The sequence below is a fragment of the Canis lupus genome, chromosome 12, assembly GCF_048164855.1.
Source record: "Canis lupus baileyi chromosome 12, mCanLup2.hap1, whole genome shotgun sequence".
In the NCBI taxonomy this organism is placed as follows: Eukaryota; Metazoa; Chordata; class Mammalia; order Carnivora; family Canidae; genus Canis; species Canis lupus.
In genome coordinates this window covers 22306046-22327109 of record NC_132849.1, presented here as the reverse complement: position 1 = coordinate 22327109, position 21064 = coordinate 22306046, and the positions used below count along the sequence as shown (strand labels likewise).

The window sequence follows — 21064 nt, the reverse complement described above, 5'->3', positions numbered from 1 at the left end:
TGATATAAGTGCCATTGTTTTAAAGGTCAGAAAGAATAAATTTTTTAACTTTCAGTTCTACCACTCTCTTTGGTGAAAAGTTTGTCTCCTCTGAGTTTCTGGACCATCTGTTAACTGAGGAGAATGATACCTACCTTATAGAGATAGTAAATTGGTAAAGATTAATTATAATTTTCAACACTTAGCAGGCTGCCTGATATTAACCTCTGTCCTTTTATTCACTTAAGAAATTAGAAAGTGAAGTTATAGAGCTTTTTAAAACACACTGCTTGTTTTCCAGCAAATCACTTAATCCTTTGGACTTATTTTTCTTTACTATTACTACTAGAAACACAGTACAATAGTGACTGTATTTCCCACATCTTGGAATTAGGGTTGGATCTATGAGACAGTGGATGCATATGACTTCTGAAAAGCACAGTGATCTGCTCGTATAGAAAGTGACTGATAAAATTTTATTTTTTGCTGAGCTTTGGCTCAAATATAATCACAAAATCTGACTTTGTAAAAATAACCATGCCCATGCCTTAAAAACTTAAATAATATTTCTTTTTTTTAAATTTTTATTTATTTATGATAGTCACAGAGAGAGAGAGAGAGAGGCAGAGACATAGGCAGAGGGAGAAGCAGGCTCCATGCACCAGGAGCCGGACGTAGGATTCGATCCCGGGTCTCCAGGATGGCGCCCTGGGCCAAAGGCAGGCGCCAAACCGCTGCGCCACCCAGGGATCCCCTTAAATAATATTTCTTAAGAAATGCATGCTGAAGTGCTTAGGTTTGAAATATCATGATGTCTACAACTTGCTTTTATTTTTTCCAGTTTCACTAAGATACAATTGATAAAGTTTAAGATGTACAACATGATGTTTAGTATATGTGTATATTGTGAAATGATTACCACATTAAGGTTAGTTAACATGTCCATCACTTCATGCAGTTACTTTTTTTGTGGTGAAACAATTCAGATTTGTTCTGTTAGCAAATTTCCAGTATACAATAGAGTGTCCTTAACTATGTTTACTATGCTATGCATTAGATGCCTAGAACAGATTCATCTTATAACTGAAATTTTGTACCTTTAGATCAAAACTTCATCATTTCCCCCACCCTATTTCTACTCTCTGTTCCTATTAGTTCAACTTCTTAAAAATTCCACATACAAGTGAAAGTATTCAGTATTTCTTGTTGCTGCTCATTCATGTGGTAACAAATGGCAGGAGTTGCTTCTTCTTTAATGCTGAATAATACACTATTATATGTGTATATATACATATGTGTGTGTGTATTTACATTTTCTTTATCCATTCATCTATCAATGAACAATTAGCTTGTTTCTGTATTTTGGCTAGAAGGAATAGTGCAGTGAACCTGAGGATGCAGATAATCTCTTTAAGATAGGAATTTCATTTCCTTCAGATATATACCTACAAGTAAGATTGCTAGATCATATGGTAGTTCTATTTTTAATTTTTTAAGAAACTTCCAAATATTTTCCATAATGGCTGTACTAATTTACATTCCTACCAACAGTACAGAAAGGCTTCCCGTATCTTTACCAGCACTTGTTATCTCCTATCCTTTTTGATAATAGCTATGCTAAAAGTGGATGTGTATGTGGTTTTGATTTGCATTTTCTTGATGATTGGTGATACTTGAGCACCTTTTCATGTACTTGAAGGTTATTTATATGTTTCCTTTGTAAAAAATGTTCAGATCTTTTCCCCATTTTTAAATTGGTTATTTAGTGGGTTTTTTTGGCTATTAAATTGCATGAGTTCATTATACATTTAGTTATTAGATGTTTGTAAGATATATTATTTGCAAATATTTTCTCCCATTTTGTAGTTTGCCTATTCATTTTGTTGTTTCTTTTGCTTTACAGAAGCTTTTTTTTGGTGCTATGTTCCCACGTTAATTTTTCTTTTGTTGTTGTGCTTTTGGTGTCCTATGCAAAAAAACCCCTGCCGAAACCAATGTCTTAGAACATTTTCAATGCCAGTAGAGCTCTTTCTTTATATTTTTTTCCAGGAATTTATAGTTTCAGGCTTTATATTTAAGTCTTTAATCATTGAATCTATAGAGCACTTTGGGTAGTATGGGCATTTTAACAATATTAATTTTTCTGAACAATCAATGTAGGCTATCTTTCCATTTGTGCCTTTTTCAATTTCTTTCAGTGGTGTCTTACAGTTTTAAGTGTACAGATCTTTCACCTCCTTGGTTAAATTTATTCCTAAGTATTTTATTATTTTTAATACTATGGTAAGTGGGATTGTTTTCTTTATATCTTTTTCAAATAGTTCACTCTCAGTGTATAGAAATACAACTCGGCATGCTACTTTTGTATCATGCAATTTTACTGAATTTATTTATTATTTTATTTATTTTATTTATTAGTTCTAGCTATTTTTTGGTGGCATCTTTAGGATATTCTCTATAAAAGATCATGTTATCTACAAACAGACACAATTTTATTTCTTTCTTCCCCCATTTGGATGCCTTTCATTTCCTTTTTTTGACTAATTACTCTAGCTGGAACTTCCAGTACTATATTGAAAAGGAGTAAAATTGGGTAGCTTATCTTGCCTAATCTTAAAGGAAAAACTTTCAACTTTTCATTATTGAGTATGATGTTAGTTGTGGCCTTACCATATATGGCAATTATTATGTTGTGGTATGTTCCTTCTATACCCAATTTGTTGAGTATTTTTATCATAAAATAATATTATGTTTTGACAAATGCTTTTTCTGCATCTATTGAATAATCACTTGATTTTGTCTTTCATCATATTAATGTGGTAGATCACATTTATTGATTTGCATATATTGAACCATCCTTGCATCCTATGGATAAATCTTACTTAACCATCATGTATGATCCTTTTAATGTGTTGTTGAATTTGGTTTGCTAGTGTTTTGTTTAGGATTTTTGCATCTATATTTATCATAGATATTGGCCTGTACTTTTGGGTGAGAACATAGGCTGAGCTTCATGGTTGAGTGAACCACTGGTTGTGTTCCACTCTTAGGAGAGGTCAATAGCCAAGCTCTCTAGTTTGATGGGGCTATAAGCTGGGCTATACAATTAGGTGGAGGTTTTAGAATTTCATTTTCCCACTGAAGAAACAATAGGTTTAGGGGATGCCCTCAATGTGAATCTGTGCTAATTTGGGAGAGTGGCAGTGTGGTCAAAGTGAAACTGCTTCTCTTACTTTTCTGGGTTTTTATTTTATTTTATTTTATTTTATTTTATTTTATTTATTTAATCATGAGAGACACAGAGAAAGGCAGAGACAAGCAGAGGGAGAAGCAGGCTCCATGCAGGGAGCCTGATGTGGGACTTGAGTCCAGGACCCCAGGATCATGCCCTGAGCTGGGGGGAGACGCTCAACCACTGAGCCACCCAGGTGTCCTTCTGTTGTTTTTTGTTGATGGTGATTTTTTGTTTGTTTGTTTGCTTTGGTGGTTTTTTTTTTTTTTTTTTTGGGGGGGGGTTTGTTTTGTTTTTGTTTTTTTTTGTTTTTTATGGTCTAAGATGGGAAGGGGGGGGTGATTTAGCTTCATTCCTAGGTACTAAGATCTTCAGAAAAGAATCTTTCTATGCATATTGCTAATTGCTGTTTTGTGAGAGGGGACCAAAACTAGGAACTATCTATTTTGCCATTTACTGACATTAGCTATACTCTGCAACTTACTTTTAAGTAGTTCAGCAAATATAGTCTATCTATCTGTCAACCTATCTATCCATTCACCTCTAGTAAGAAATGAGGCCAGTAAGAGCAAATATTAATGAAACAGGTGAAGAATATTTAAGTGTTTATTATGCTACTCTTTCAACTTCTCTGTATGATGGAAACATTTTAAAATAAAAATGTTGGGGAAACATGAATAAAAGTCATTTGTCTTTATTTAATTGATAACTGCAATATTTTAGATGACTAGCTACTTAGTCTTCAATAATCTTTGTACCTAACTATATATATGATACCAAGCATTTATCATCTTATGTAACTCCAAATGGTAGGTTTTATTATAACATTTCCCAAATATAAAAACTAAAGTCTAGAGACAGAAGTAAGCAATGTGTCTCATAAGTAACAAAGCCATGTTCTATTGAGAGAGAGCCAACTTTTCCAGGATATAGTCTATGTCAAACATCTTTGGAACTTCTGAAAATTGTAACTGAGTTTAAAATGTGTAGCTTTTTTAAAAAATTTCAGACTATATTATACCTCAGCAAATACTATTATAAAAAATAAGTCTATCACAGTTTAGATGAAGACATAACATACAGCTTCTAGCTCATTGTGTTCATTCTCTTCCTATCTGTATTGCTCTCTTTAACAAACATCCAAGTGTGAGCTCTTCTTAGGGATATAGTTGAAATGAATCATAGCTGAGTTCTTTATAAAATGTGTCTTATCACCTACTAGTGATAACTCATATCTCACTTTCTTTACTTCAGACAACTCAACCATCTTTAGTTGAAGTAAAGCAGAAGGAAATTAAGCTGGAAAGTAGATATAAAACTCCAAACAATAAGTAAACAAAAACATATTGAACGTGCTTACTTGCATGCACTCTCTCTCTTCCCCTTTTCTCTCTCCCTCTTTCTCTCTCCCCCTCTCTCTCTTTCTTTGTCTCACACATGCACACAGGCATGCACCATGTGAGAGAAAGAAACCTACTTCTTGATATGGGTTGTAAAGTACTTCTTTCCACAAAATTCTACAAAATTTCCCTTCCAATTATAAAAGACTAAGAATATGCTCCCAGAAATGAAAAAGTTTAATTTTAAATATACCTATTTATGGCACTATAAAGGATTCATACAGTAATCCTGCCAAACTCAGGATTCCTTTTCTTCCCCCTGTGCTTTGATTTTTAGTTTAAATTTTCTATTTATTTCTCACAAGAAAAAGACTGAGAAGAAAATGATTGAAAGTAAAAAAAAAAAAAAAAAAGTATTCTTGTCTCGAAGAATTATTAACCTAATTTTTTATATTTTATTTCTCATTTATTTATGAATTGCCACAGATATTTGGATTAATTGGAAATCTAAACACATATCAACTTAAATTAGGTCATTATGGTACACTTGATTTTTAATATGACTTGCTATTTGTATTCCCACCTCATTTGTTAAAAATGAAAAATTTACCTTATTCCAGTAATTAAGAGTGTTATTAGGATAGAAACAACTTAAATTATGTGACTAAGATAATTAATATGAAATAATTACATACAGATATGTTTACTATAATTCCTGAAATAATAAGACAGAAATTATTTTGTATTCTACAATAGAAATGAGTGGGCTGTTTTTGAAATCTGTTGACTTTGAACTACTTTATTCTACCTAGAATACATCCATATCAAACCTCCCAGTCTTTTTTTTTTTTTTAAGATTTTATTTACTTATTTATGAGAGGCACAGAGAGAGAGAGGCAGAGGGAGAAGCAGACTCCATGCAGGGAGCCCGATGTGGGACTCGATCTCAGAACCCTGGAATCACAGCCCGAGCCAAAGGCAAATGCTCAACCACTGAGCCACCCAGGTGTCCCTCAAACCTCCAGTCTTACACCACACGACAATTCAATAGTTTGGTAATTTTTAAAATCATAGAGAAAGAGAAATCTATCCCATACTTAGGTGTAGTTTCTGTATTGCTGGGATATATGAGACATACATATCCCTGTATGAACATATATACAATAATACTTTTTTTTTTTCACATTTTGTAGTGTAAGGTACTAATTTTTAACAAGTATTAACTTCAATGACTGGTGCTCCTGGATAGCATACATTGGAACCAGCCTTGCAATGGGGTAACTCATTACTAAGTCAGTGTTTGCAGAACCAGAAAGAAAAGCCAAGGACTAAGAGATGGTGCTATAATCTTGAAAACAAGAATTTTTGCACTGCACCAAATTTGGATGTAGTGATGGAATATCAGACAGTAACTTAAGTAGATGAAGTATATAGCCAGTTAAAAGACAACCAGAAATGAAACTTAAGTACATTGGATTTCAGCTGTCATGTGCTTTATCTTTATAGTAATGAAGTATAGTTTACATTAAGGTCATAGGGAAATATACTTACATAAAAAGACTAGATAAAATGAATTAAATGTTTCATACTCTCTGAAAATAGTATGTTGTATACTGTTCATTAAATAAAGGCACTTTGGCATATGGCTAGTCTTTTATACTTTCAGTAATGTATTTGAACTGATGACACTCACTTGCCCAAGTAAGGGTAGTTCACAAGTCAAAACTTTACCTTCATCCTTACAGGAGCCTGCAGTGAGAGAAACAAATCTTAAAAAAAAAAAAAATAAAAAAAATAAAAAAAAGAAAAGAAAAGGCATGCTTCTTTCCAGATTGAGCCTCTGAGTAATAAACTAACCATGATGATGATAAAAGGGTTATGATTATAATGGTGGTAATGATGCTGGTAATCATAATGATGTTACACTTTTATTGAGTTTCACTATATTCAAGTACTATATTATGTACTATACACAGTCTCATTTAATTCTTACAGAAATGCTAGGTAGACCGTTATTACTGTCCCTAGTTCAGAAGGAGGAAACTGAAGCTCTGGCAGTTGAAATAACTTGTACACACGGTCAAGTAGCTAGTAAGAGTCAAAGATAAGATGTACACTTTGATCTGTTTGCTTTCAAAAGTCATGCGTTTTCTCATTAGAGTATGCTTAAGACATTGTTTAAAGCAAGCAGTATTCACAATAAACCCAGTTACATATTTTTCCTTTAAAACACAGAGTAATACCTGGAAGGGAGATAAGTCTATTGCTTTCCAGTTCTACCTGAGCACAGGTATTGGGACTCTTCCTTCTCTTCCATCTCTCCAAGTAACAGAGATTGCACATTCTGTTTTAGGGGTGAATGGGCTTCTGAGTATTCTAACCTTTTTCCAGGAAAGGGGGCACACTAGTTAAGATGAAGCTTAGAAACTCTTGAGACATAAGCAGATCACACTTCAGTAAATTAACCTACAGGGTCTGGGTGTATAAGCACATGTAAATAAGGAGGTTTACCCAGTGGATATGGCTCCTTTGTAGAGAAGACATGTGATGCATGCTTAAATGCTGATTGACAGGTTATCTGAGGTATTGGCTCAGCCTCAATGCGTTTCTGTTGTGATACTGATATATGGTTATTACCCCCTGCCCGTCTTTAGCTGGTTCCACTTAGGACCCTTTTTCTTTACCAAATTTATCCCCAGTAAAACATCATTCTCCCAGGTGTTAAACTAAGTGACTCTTATGTCTCACATATTGGTTACTCTGGGTCTTTAGTTTTCTTCTCATTCTGCCGTTTATCAGAGTCTCAAATACACATGCTTTTCATGTTTTCTTATTTCTGAAATTAACATGTACCTTTGAATCTGTGGGGTCTTAAAGTCAGTCAAGCAGCAATCATGATTTAGTTGTTATTATCAGGGCACATGTGAACTATATCAGAGTTGTACATATTGTAATATATGATACAAATTTAGGTCTAAATTAATTTAAAAGTACTTTTTAGTTAAACATAACATTTATTTTATTTTATTTTTTTAATGATAATCATACAGAGAGAGAGAGAGAGAGACATAGGCAGAGGGAGAAGCAGGCTCCATGCACCGGGAGCCCGATGTGGGATTCGATCCCGGGCCTCCAGGATCGCGCCCTGGGCCAAAGGCAGGCGCTAAACCTCTGCGCCACCCAGGGATCCCTAAACATAACATTATAAGATAAACACTGTTATAGTGTAATTGGCAGAAATTTAGTATATTTAAAATTATGCTGTGACATAATTTATAACATCTCAGAGTACACAAAGAGTAGAATTATCACAGTACAAACTCTGCAGCTTGCTTCTTTAGTCCTTTCTAATTTTTATTTACAAAGGCCCTTTTCTTTTTTAGTATCTTCATTGAAGGACTTTATATAACATAGAATTTTCCCCTTTTAAATGTTCAATTCATTAATTTATAGTAATTTTTTAAATCATGCAAATATCACCACAATACATTCTTGAAACCATCCCAATCCCCCCTAAAAGACCTTGTATCTATTTGCACTTTATTCCCATTCCCACATCCAGCCCCCAGCCATAGGCTTCCACTATTATAGATTTGTTTTTTTCTGTCCATTTCATATAAGTGGAATCATATAATATATAGTCTTTCATGACTAAACTCTTTCACTTTCTATAACATTTAGATTCATCTGTTTTGTAGCTTGTTTTCAAAATTATTAGAAGTGCAGAATAAATGGGTGTCACCCAACTGATATGATTAGCACCAAACCATTCCTATAACAGGAATGTTTATGCTGTGATGCATAAAGAAAGAGACAGGGTGGGAGGGAGAGTTTTTGTGGGTTTTTTTTCCTTTCATACTTTTTAAGAACTTGAAGAAAAATGAAATTAATTTTTAACAGGAATGACTTTGAGGGGCCTCCAGGTGGCTCAGTCAGTTAAGCATCTACCTTCCACTCAGGTCATGATCCCAAAGTCCTGGGATCAAGCCCCATGTCAGCTTTGTGCTCAGCTGGGAGCCTGCTTCTCCTTTTCCCTCTGCCTACTGCTCTACCTGCTTGTGCTCTCTCTCTCTCTCTCTAACAAATACATAAGTAAATAAAATCTTTAAAAAAAAAAAAAAAAGAATGATTTGACCTATTTAAGTGAGAAAAAGCTAAAGAAATTTGCAATACTTATCTTGAAGGAGAAGTGATGCATAGGGAACATGCAGCTGACTTCAGGTATTTATGAAGGGTTGTCTCAAGATTTATTTGTTCTAATATTAATGAGAAGAGATTACAGGAGAGTAGTCTTCTTTCATTCCAATATTATGCAAAAATACTTTGTAGCATTTAAAATTTATATCTCTTTTCATAATATATTCAGATTGCTCTCTAATAATCAGACATGTCCAACACCAGACCAGGTTGTCTTAAGGTACAGTAGACTCACTATAAGGTGGGGTCAGGTGTAGAAAGCGCCTGACCACTAAAAAGATAGTATTCCTTGAATGGTTTAGGAAGTAGACTTAATGGTCCTGCAATTCCCTTCCCACTTATAGTCCCTTCCAGTTATCAAATCCCAATTCTATAGAGCTTTTTGTAAGAACTTTTAATGGCTTGTACAATGGAGTTACAGATGATGGAATCTCAGGGTGGCAAGAAAAATATTTTAGAGCATAAATAGTTCCAACCAACTGCTCCTTTTCATATTTTTCTTGGCAAAACTATCAAAATATGACACCCGCACCCCTGAAGATACGTTTATTTTATAGTAAACAAAGGGGAAAGCAACTGTATTTGAATTTTTTTAATTTTTTTTTAATTTTTTTTAATTTATTTATGATAGTCACAGAGAGAGAGAGAGGCAGAGACACAGGCAGAGGGAGAAGCAAGCTCCATGCACCGGGAGCCTGATGTGGGATTCGATCCCGGGTCTCCAGGATCGTGCCCTGGGCCAAAGGCAGGTGCCAAACTGCTGCGCCACCCAGGGATCCCAAAGCAACTGTATTTGAAAGTGACTGCTTTGCTTTAAGAATCTGAATCTAAATGTACTTATCTCAAGGGAAATGGAGAAAAGCTATATGATATGGACATCTGTTTTATACTTTGGCATTTTTCTGCTCATACCTTGCCTCTTTTCAAAATAAAACACTTATCTCTTTGAGGAATTTACCATCCCAATTTCTGTGTAGTTCTTGGAGGTTATATTTAGAGTTCTCTGGCTGTAGAAATAGACATGTGACCCAATAATGGCTAATCATTATACACCATTCCCCTGCTCCTTCTTTTAGAGTGATTGGTCAAAGGATGGGCTCATTATTAGTTGACTACCCCCAAGAGTCTTTCTCTTTCTTTTTGGTTTATAAATTTCAGATAATTCAAGCCTTAATTTCTGTGTAGGTAAAGTTCCATTTCTAGAAGCAGAGGGAAATTAGAGTAAAACCCTTTAAATTATTTATTTATTTATTTATTTATTTATTTATTTATTTATTTATTTATTTATTTATTTTAGAGAGAGAGAGAGAGAGCAACCATAAGTGCAGGGAGAGGCAAAAGGAGAGGGAGAGAGGGAGCCAACTTCACACTGAGAGTAGAGCCAGATGTGGGGCTCAATCTTATAACCCGAAGATCATTACCTGAGCCAAAATCAAGATTCAGCTGCTTAGTCAACTGAGCCACCCAGGTGCCCGGCAGTGCAAAACTCTTATAAGGATCTTGGAGAAAGAAGAAAGGAGAGAGTGTGAAAAGTCAAGCATTTTGCATTTCTGAAGCTTCAGAGACCAACTCACTCTCTAGACTCCTATAGTAAGTGAGCTAATACATCTTCATTATTTTTTTCTTAAGCTTGTTTGAAATGGATCTCTGTCTTTTGCAACTTGAACCTTGAGTAATAGTGACAATACTACTAGTGGTGAATGTGACAAATTCCAATGCACAGGATTTGGGGAAGGTAAGTAATGAAGATTCCTTTATATCTGAAGATTCCTTTATCTGATTAGGATATTATGATGGTAATAATAATGCTTGTCATTGAATCATGTTTGAACTATCAGCCTCTCAGTCTTCATAGGCATTCTTTTATTTGTGTGAGTTTTGGAAGTTTAATTTAAAAATAAGTCAGAAACTTGGATTATGTGTAGGCTGCTCCCAACATCCTTTTAAAAGACTACACAGGGCACCTGGGTGGCTCAGTGGTTGAGCATCTGCCTTTGCTCACATCATGATCCTGGGATGCTGGAATCGAGTCCAGCATCAGGCTTCCCACAGGGAGCCTGCTTCTCCCTCTGCCTATGCCTCTGCTTCTCTCTGTGTCTCCCATGAATAAATAAATAAAATCTTTAAAATAAAATAAAATAAAATAAAATAAAATAAAATAAAATATTCCACATAAAAGAGAAAGATGTTTGTAAACTAACATGTTTGGTAGCAAAAGGAAGCAGCAAAAACTTTTAACAAAAGATGGACACTTGAGGAGCCAGAGAAAAAGAGAAGACTGGTATCTCAAGATCCTCCCAAATATCTCCTGATTAGTACCAAATGATCTGAAAAGGTGGTGATTATGTCATAATGTACCTTTCACTGAGGACAGCCAAGTGGCAGAGAGGCAATTTGCCATGCCTTACTGTTCCAGCCAAATATTTCACTTTGCTTAGATACAAGGTACAGTATAGGGACATTTAGTTGAGGTGTAAACTGCCTGGTTTTTAGTTTTAGAGACTAAACATAGGAAAAGTAAGATAGATGTTACAGGACCATGAGTCAATAGTATTTCTGGTTATTAAGTACTGGAGAACACTGGAATTGTCATATAACGTAGCTGATGGTGTTTTCAAGATTGTGTTGACAGAGAAAATCCAAGCTTGCCAATGGTAACAATACTCCAGATCAGAAAAAGGATGTTGTGCCCAAGATTGCGAATCCGAGAAACCACCAAGGAGCTAACACCGATGCAAACACATGAGGGTTTATTTACAAGCTCGAGCTTGGGTCCAAGTATACCCGACACAGCTGAGCAGGGACTTGGACCCCGAGGTGGGTTTCAGCTGAGTTTTATGGGCTGGTCTAAGGGACCTCCAAAAAGGGTGGAGGAATTTCTCAAGTTCTGTTTACATTTTGATATGGAGCCTTCAAGGGCATTAAGCTCTGTTCTTATTCTAATAGGGGCTTCCTGCCCTCGGCTTGGGCTCTGTTCTTATTCTAATATGGGGCTTTCTAGGACATTAGGCCGGAAACTGTCTTGTTCCTGTAACTGAAGTAAGGTAAAGTTCAGCTCTTCTTCACAGGGGCCTGGGATGGCTGTACTTGTGCTAACGCTAAACTTGAGGTGGAATGGCCTTGATTTTTCTCGGCCTCCACAAGGAGAGCTGACTCTCTGTACCACATGCCATGAAAATGACAATAGAGAAGATCCATTTAGGTTATCTTCTTTTCCTTCTATTATATAGTGTGAATTTTGTAGTTGATTACAATGATCATTGACCCAGTGGTATCAGGATCACATCTGGATTCAGGCCTTTTTGCTGGATGTAGTAACTGAATAACTCTGTGTGCTTCACCTTTGGCCTGGGAGCACTTGTGTGTGTGTGTGTGTGTGTGTGTGTGTGTGTGTGTGTTCAGAAAAGTTGCATTATAGCAGGGGAGGAAATTCTTGAAAATAAACTTGTGAACACTGACAAAGATTCTCCCATTGAGCAAATTCTACTGAAACTCTTCTGAGCTCTTTTTCAAGTAGACCTTGACTTTTGGACTTCCATGTTTGTCTCTGCTTGTCCAGTTTTAGCAGGAATTCTGCTAAATCGGGTTAGCCATCCTTAATCTCTGATTGAGTGCCACATCTTCTATTAACCCCCAGGTGATATCTGATCACCTTGGCTTCCCTTCAACAAAAATCCTGTCAGATTGGTTTAGCTAGACTCTCCTCTTACCCTGATGTTTCTTCTGAGTAATTTTCTGTTCACTGACTCCTGCCTTGCTCTTTGGTATAAATTCCAACTTTTCCTTTCTGTGTTCAAAGGTCAGCCCTATCTCTCTCCCCTACTACAAAACCCCATTGTCATAGCCCCCTTGTATCCTTATGATGACAGTCTTTTTTGAGTAAAGTCTATCTCACTATTTTTTAACAAGAATCATTGAATAAATCATTTATCTTTAATAAAACAAACAGAAAATCCATCCTAAATTCAAATTTTATTTAATATCCACAAAGAGACATTTACATTTCTGGAAAATTTTCACTAAGTACCAATAAATTAATCCTTATTTAGGAAATTTCAGGCATCAGTTGGAAAAGTATTTTGGTACAGAAAAAGAATTTTGTCACTCTTAAAATCACACAATTTTAACAACTATCCCTGCATCAGCAAGTAAAAATCAAGTTGTGTTTTCCATGGCAAGAAGTTGTAGCCTTAAGCATGTGAACTCCATGTTTGGCAACACGGTTATGGAAAACATATACACTTTCTAAGTGATATATGATTAAAGGGAAAAAAGTAAGACCTGTAAGAAAAGGCCAAAAGAATCTGGGGTGAAAAGTGCCAATAATTTTCCAGTGTGTGGGGAAAAAAACTTTCTGAAAACCAACTAAGATGGGACAATTGCATACTAATTGCCTACCAATTAGACACAGTAAAATGATGTCAATGAGCTCCCCGAATTGCTGTTATTTTCTGTTTTCATGAGGTTTTAAAATTATCCTTTTATTCCATTCACCATCCCTCCTCGGCTATAGAATTTCATTACCCCCTTTTTTTGTCTGAAATTATAGCTCAAATTCAAAGGCCTAATTAAGAAAGAGGAATTCGAGCAATTCTGACAACTTCTTTTCAATAGAAAATCTTCTCACTGAGCAATTCAGTCCATTCAAGAGTAACTACAGCAAAGCTTTCCCTTAATGATCGATATTGTTCTCCACTAAGGCTCTGACCTCATCAGAGTAGTTAGTCCTGCCAGTTTGGTAACTTTCTCCCAAATAATTCTTTGCATTTAAAATTATTTGCTGCCTGAAGGCACAGCAGTATAGCAAATCTAGACCAATGGTTGCAATATGAGCTTAACATAGAAATTTTTAAAAGGAAGGGAAGGGAAGGAAAAGGACAGAAAAGGAAAGAAAATCAGAGACAGTAAATTCTCTATACAAGAATTCTGGGAGGTCACCCTATTTGCCATTTACACCTGTTACTGCCACCATTTCTGCCCACCCCCTACTTTCATACTGACATAGACTTGTTTTGACTGAACTTTCCTCAGGCTCCTCTGAGCCGCCCTTGTAATTAGGTCATGATATCTTTGCATCACTCAGTTTTAGCAAGAATCCTGTTAAATCAGGTTAGCCAGACTGTCCTATCCTTGATAATCTCCTTTGGTGCCTGATGAAATTCCTCATTCCCTACCCTTGGTATCTGATCACCTTTAGGTATCTTCAGAAACTCTTGTCAAGTCAGCTTAAGCAGAATCCTCCCACCTCATATTTCTTTGTAAATTTATATCTATTGATCCCACTCTGCATCTTGGTTAAATCCCCATTTGTCTTTGTTGTATTTGGTATTGAGCCCAGTCCTATGCTAAGATGTCATTTCCCCTATTGGAATCGTTCCTGAACTAAATCTGTATTTACCACTCTAAGTAATGTCCAGCTCTGGTTTTTTTAAACAGTACCCAGCACTCTTTCTTCATCTCCTGGTCTGTAAAACTAAACTGACCCTAGCATCTGCATACAAACAGATGCATTATCTGTTTATAATCTCTCTGTCCACTTCTGTATTCAATTTTCAAATCTCTATTCTTAAAGATAGTAATCAAGTGTTCCATATAAACTACTATGGCATAAAAAATAATTTTGAGTGGAAAACATCAGAGTTCCTGAAATCCCATATCTGCCTAAAAGCAGCATCTCCTGGAAGAACTCCATTGTCATATAAACTCCTAGGGAGAAACTCTAATCTCAGAGAAAAGAAGTCAGTGCCACACCCAAACAGACACTATCACAAAGGTATCATCTGTCCCATCTAGTCTCTTAAGGGCTCATTTATCTTTGCAAAAACACATTTATTTTTACTTAAGTGCCTTTTCCTCCCCTTTGTAAGAAGTCATTTGTTTTCCCAGAAGTGCCCCTAAACCCTTCCATATTAAGATTTTATAAGCCACAAATTCTGACTCCTTGAGTCACATTTCTTTATGAACTTTTGCTTACATATATAATTAAACCTGTTTAATTCCCCAGTTGTCAATTTAATTTGCAGGCCCCTACACAAAAGTCTAAGAGGGTAAAAGAAAAGTTTTTCCTCATAGAAAATAAAATCTCAAGGTCAGATCCCTCCACAATAACTACCTACAGAGCTACAACCAGGCTCCCATTATATGATGGATGTATCTTTATTTTTTTTTAATTTACATATACACAACTCTGTTTCTTTCTTTTTTTGAATAAACTCTAAGTTCTTTTAAAGTATAAAAATTATTATATTCATCTGTAGAACTTCTTTATGCCTTACACAACATGAAAGCAAAGTATCCTTAATAAATGCATGTCAAATGAATGACTGGAATACACAAGTGAATATATTAGTTATCCTATAGAGGAATTGTCAACATAGTCAGAACATTGTTTCAACAATCTTCTAGGTTCTTTGATTGTATCTCAGAGATTCAATAAATCTACATCATCAGTAAAACACAATATCTGAAACTCAAAACAATCCCAACATCCTCTCAAGGATTTATAGATTAAAGATACATGTGAACTAGCTTATTTCATTATTATCTAGGCAGTGGGTCTAAGAACACAATTACATAGTTGATGATTTAACACATTTAACACGTATGAGGAAAATAGCAAACATATTCAAGGCTATTAGTTTTCAGTCATATTACCTGAAGTAGTTTACTTAATTTCACAAGAATGCTATAGGGCAGGGATTCCTAATTTCATAGGAGGAAACTAAAGGCTATTAGTGTAAGTAACTTGTTTCAGGTCATGCCTCCAGTGATTCTTACACTTGGAATTCAAAGTTTTTAATTATAGTGTGTATTTTTAAAGCAGTTTAACCTAAGTTTCCTCCTCGTAGATTGTGATTTTTTGATTCTCTAATACCAATAGGAAAGTCGAGATTTTCTCTTCATCTAGAAATGGGGAAGTCGAGAAAAACTGCTGGGTTGCAGCTTAAGTTCTTTTACCAGCTGTATTTCCTACTGAGAGTACAGTTCAGCAAAATAAGGGAATTTAGTTTCAAGATAAGAGCATCCCAGTGTGATTAAACTTGAAAAAACCTTTTCAGGGAAATAACTAAGTATTTTACATGAGTGTATCTTCCAAAGGAAATATCAGTCAGACCCATTGCAGCCTAGCAGTTCTACCCTCTTGAGAAAATATAAATCATTGATGAAGGAAACAGTGTAAACAAGGTTCCCATGAATTAAGTAGCTATTTGGGAGCTGTCCTAGTTTGTTATCTCTACTAGAGTACAATAAAAGGACAGAAAAAGGAATTAAAGTAAAAGCAAGCAGAAGCATTACTTACGAAGGAATCATACAAGATAATTCCAGACAGGTTAGAAACGACTCTGAATGAAGTATGAAGTACCCTGGAAGAGTCTTCACTACAGGAAAGGAATAACCAGAGGGAGGGGACTATAGTGGTCCAACAAACACATAGTGCCACCCAGCAGTAGGTTAGTTCTAGACAAGGGACTATGGGCTAGCCCACAGGAAATCTTCAACTGAATCAACTGAAAAAAAAAAAAAAAAAAAAAAAGAAAGAAAGACATATCAAAATGAGACCCGTTAAAGGTTTACTTAAAAATGTTGCTAAGTTTTCTATTTATGTACTGTTTTAAAAGCTATTTTCTCAAATAGGCCATCCATCAGGGAGAAAAAATCTAATTTACTAGAACTCAAAGAATCCCCCCCAAAAACCTTCATGTTTTTTCCTAAATACTAAAATAATGAAAGTAATGAATACTAAGGAAAATAATATTACCAGTTAGAAATTGTTCTAAATGTGATTTTTGACACATAAATCCTTGCCTATCCATGTCTAATTAAAATCATATATTTTATCAGTATTATTATATCATATTTTCTCTTATAATCATTCCTTCAAGCACTTGATATCTTTGTATATATAAACATAACTTTTAAAATATTTTATTTCAGTATATTAATGTATTTAACTTACATAAATGTTTTCCTCTTAATAGTATTTCAGTTTGTCTCTCTGACAAATACACTTTTGTAAAAATCTGCATGCATATCAAAGATTTTTTTAGATCTGGCTAAATTTTTCAAAATTACTATGTCTGAAAGATGTATATTTAAACACCTTACAAACATTGCCTGTTGCTCTTACTAGTACAGGAATCTCTACCCATCTTGCATCAGTGGCTGGGCTGGGCTCTCTTCAGATTGATCCATGCAGGCTGTATGATTGCTTTGTTTTCATTTCATAATATTTAAGACAAAAGTAAAAGTAAACCCTAAAGCCACAGGTGCTGGAACACAAATGGGTCGAATCACTCCTACCTTCCTACCCACCCCTATAATCCCTGCTTCTTGTGTCTCTGGTACCAGATCTTGGTCTGTGGCCGGTCTTTAGGTAGTACAATTTTATTCTGAAGTTTGGGGAGAAAGGATACTAAGAGAAGACCTGAGGCCTAGAGAGAATTTGGAATGATTTAAAATTGGAAGCAGGGACAGTGGTATAAATTTCTCTTCCATATTTGAGGAGATCCTCAACCACAGAATGGCTATCAAATTAATGGGAAAATAGTTGGGAAAGTTTGAAATTCTTTCTATGTCAAGCCAAGGCCCTGAAGGGACATGGTTTAGCAAGTGACAACTTCTGTAGCATTAGTCTTTGTGTCAGAAATTTGGTAGGGCAAGAGGATCCCTGACAGTGTATTTAACAATTTTAAAGAATTCTGCATTTCTGGCATATTCACTGCTGCCCTCTTCATTTTATGTCTACCTGCATAAGAAACAGAACATCAGTATTTTTGTTGTTTTTGTATTTTTTAGTTGCTGGGTTTTTGTTTTGTTTTCTTCAAACTTCAGGTATTTTGGGATTTGCAGGAAGAGGAGAAGAATGAATATTGGGTTGATGACCAATATAACCAATTTTGCAAAGCACTTGGCAGTAGTCAATAAATATGTGCTAATATTGTTATATAAATCAAAGCAAGATAGACAGATGGCAATTTATAGAAAAATAAAAGAGAAAATTCTGATCCTTCTTAGTCAAAAGATGATATTCCAGGTTCATACTTACATAACACATTCGGATATAGGAATTGTATCTCAGCTCCAAGTCTACACATGCCTGTTGTCTCTAACTAGAGCATTTTCATCCTGAACTACAAAGATAGAAATATTTAGTGGGAAGAGAATATCTCCCAGATAAGAGTTCTACCTCAGTTTCCCTCACAGAATTGCAATACGTGTCAAACCCTCCCCAAACTCCTCTAGGTACAGAAGTTAATGGCTAGAATTTCCCACGTGAATACTGGCTGTGCATTACAGGGTTAATCAGTATAATCCTGAGACTCTCCCTCTAGTTCACAAGTTCCGTTGTAGGTAGAAATTCTCTTTCCTTTTTAACATTTGCAGCACTGTACAGCAGCTTTAGTAAAATATACTAAATTCAATATATGTGAATTAAATTAGCTATTTATGAAAAAATATTTAATTGTTTTGGAAAAGAGAATAAAGTGTGTGTGTGTGTGTGTGTGTGTGTGTGTGTTCTTTTTGAAAAGATTTCAATCTTAGTATTTCAAGTCTGGTTTTTGTATTTTGGCTTTTGATGATAAAAGAACAAACATTCCTGATATATGTCTTTCCTGGAGAAGCCTTTATATTTTAGTTCTTATTAAAGTAGAATTAAAGAGTCAGTTTTTGGGTTCAATTGTCTATTTAAAGTAGTTGGCAAATCATCTGAGTCATACACAAAATGAATAAAAATAATTGAGAGTAAATAAATCTATGTATTCCAAGATTTAAGGCTAACAAATGAAAGCAATGTGTCATAATTTTAATATGATAAAGTATTTTTGATTTTGTTGCATACCAATGCAGACTACGTATTGCATCTCAATTAAGAGGATGTTTTCATTGAAGTAGGAAGTACGTTTCATCCAGGTATCTGTTAATTACACCTTCATTATCATAAACATTATAAAGTGGCCAATGATTCAGACCTCAGTAGAATCTATACACTTCTGCTTGTTCTGGCTAAGGTATCTGTTCTATCTGCTTTGAATTTATATACTTCTATTTATTCTAAGGCAGTTGCTTTATCTGCCTTAGCCATGACAAACTTGAATACATAAGAGAGTATAAAGAACATTAGATTTCTGTTCTAGTTTTCATCTGAAAGCTTAAAAGCATTTTTTATAGTAATAAAAGCCACAAGAAATAAGAGCCAGAATTAAAGTGTTGCTTTGCAACTCTCTTATATTAAAATAACCATTACATATATATATATATATATATATATAAAATGGTATATATATATAAACATATATATACATACACATACATATACACACACACACACACACACATACACACACACTAGCCAAAAACATAAGTTTAATTATTTGGACTTCAGATAAAGAGAAGTAAAGATTTGGAAAGCACCCTGGATCCCCTTTTTTCCCCTTTCTCTTTCCATATTCAGCCCAATTCCACATGCTTAACTAATCCCTTTACTTCTACTGTTACATCTCTGTTGGACTATTGCAAAATTAATTTCTTTTAGTTCCTTTCTCTGGCTAAATTTGTTCCACACTTGGGGATTTTGCTCTAGTTGTTTCTAGGTTTAGAGCATTTTCAGTTGAGAACTTTGAATTATGAGGTCCTTTTTGACCAAGTCTCAAAAAAATGTCCTTCAAGAGTAAGGCTTCCTAATCAATGAATCTACAAGATAATTTCTTACTGAAGTCATTATCTATCACTCTATTTTTTATCTTTGTAAAAAAGATAATATTAAAAGTATCATGTTCAATTATTTGTACTGTGAATTTGAAAATAAAATTATACAACAAAAAATATAGAAAGGTAGTATAAATTTTTATTTCATAAAATTTATGAAATCCTTTTCATGAATTCCCCAATGTTTCCCTACTAGATAGCATTACAACTTAGACTGGTCAATTAATATCTCTTCTAGGTTAAGTTTTTTTTTTTAACAAATTTGATATTTTGTCCATTCATATCAGACCTCAGTTTGGGGTCATCTACTTTGGTTAGTAAATAGTCATTTCCCTGCTCTGCACCCCATCCCTTATCAACTCTCAAGATGAAGTGTGAATGCACAAGTGAGTTTACTCAGTCCTTGCAGTATTTGTAGTATTTGTTCCCTGGAGCAAAATAGCTGATGACATTTGGTTCCAGACATGCACTGAGATGTGACTGATCTTTCTAGACATTCAGAATGAGGGGTGGAAAGAACCACTGGAATCCGATTCTCACTCACTTTGGTTTTAAATACTTCTGCACATGATGACATCTCTATCTTTTCTTTGGGTTATGATGGTTTGTGTTTCCTGTCAGAATTGTCATGTATCCTTACCAAATGTACAGGATTTCTGTGCACCTGTATTCATAGGGAACCTGAATACAGGTGAATTCATAGGGAATACCTGAATTCATAGGGAACTAGGTACACTAACCATATTCTTCTATATTACTTATTCCATCTGCCATCTCTTTTGCTCTGTGTTGGGTATAGAATGCAATCTGCCCCATGCCTCTCCTTCTAGGATTAGATCATTATTTCTGATGCATTCAGGCTCCCACTTTCCTAGACTCTGTTTCTAGATATTGAGTCTGAGGGTGTACAAAAAAAAAATGGCTAACTTAGCAAGACTAAGACTGTGATCTTATAAAACCTGCTGGCAAGGTGATCCTTTGGTAACAGCTGATTGGTAAAAGTGGCTCACTGTTCCTAGACATTTTGTGCAAACAATATGATTTATGCTTTCCTTCTGGGAGCCTGAGATTTTGGCACATGTTAGACAGAAGGTGACTGTGTCACCACCTACAATACATGCTTTGGAATCAAATCTCTAATGGGCTTCCCTGAGTAAAAACATTGCACCCATGTTGTTGTATTTAGTTGCTGTGTAAGAAGAATATACTTCATGAAGCCACCATGGGAGGAAGAAAGCATAAGGAAGCCTGCACATGGATTTTTCCAGACTCCACATACTGTATATCCTTCCAACATTGCTGTAATAAGTCTTAGCCATGAAATAAAGAAATGATGAATCTTGTGACTCCTTCTAGTAAATATACAAATAAGAGGGTCTTAAGGACTGCAGCACAGATCAGTTTAGGTGAGAAATAAACAGCAACAACAAAACCTGCTTTATCTCCATGCTTTCATTACTATGATGTATTTTTTTCTGTCCCACAACCTTCTGGGATTTATTTCCTTTTGGGTATGTTTTATAACTGCATTTCTCTGAAAAATGATTTCCTGAAAGCATTCAACAACTATACAGGTACTTTGGGATCATTTTTGAGGGGATGTGTGCCC

General features: G+C 35.1%; 1 long non-coding RNA gene across 2 annotated transcripts in view; it reads left to right on the top strand.

Moving 5' to 3' along the window:
* LOC140600666 (uncharacterized) overlaps positions 1-20777 on the top strand; it is an 84759-nt gene extending 63982 nt beyond the window's left edge. For both annotated transcript variants that reach the window (XR_012003838.1, XR_012003839.1), the window contains 2 exons: positions 10378-10483; positions 20642-20777. This is a non-coding gene — a long non-coding RNA (uncharacterized lncRNA). The remainder of the gene's footprint in view (positions 1-10377; positions 10484-20641) is intronic.
* The last annotated feature ends 287 nt before the right edge of the window (positions 20778-21064 follow it).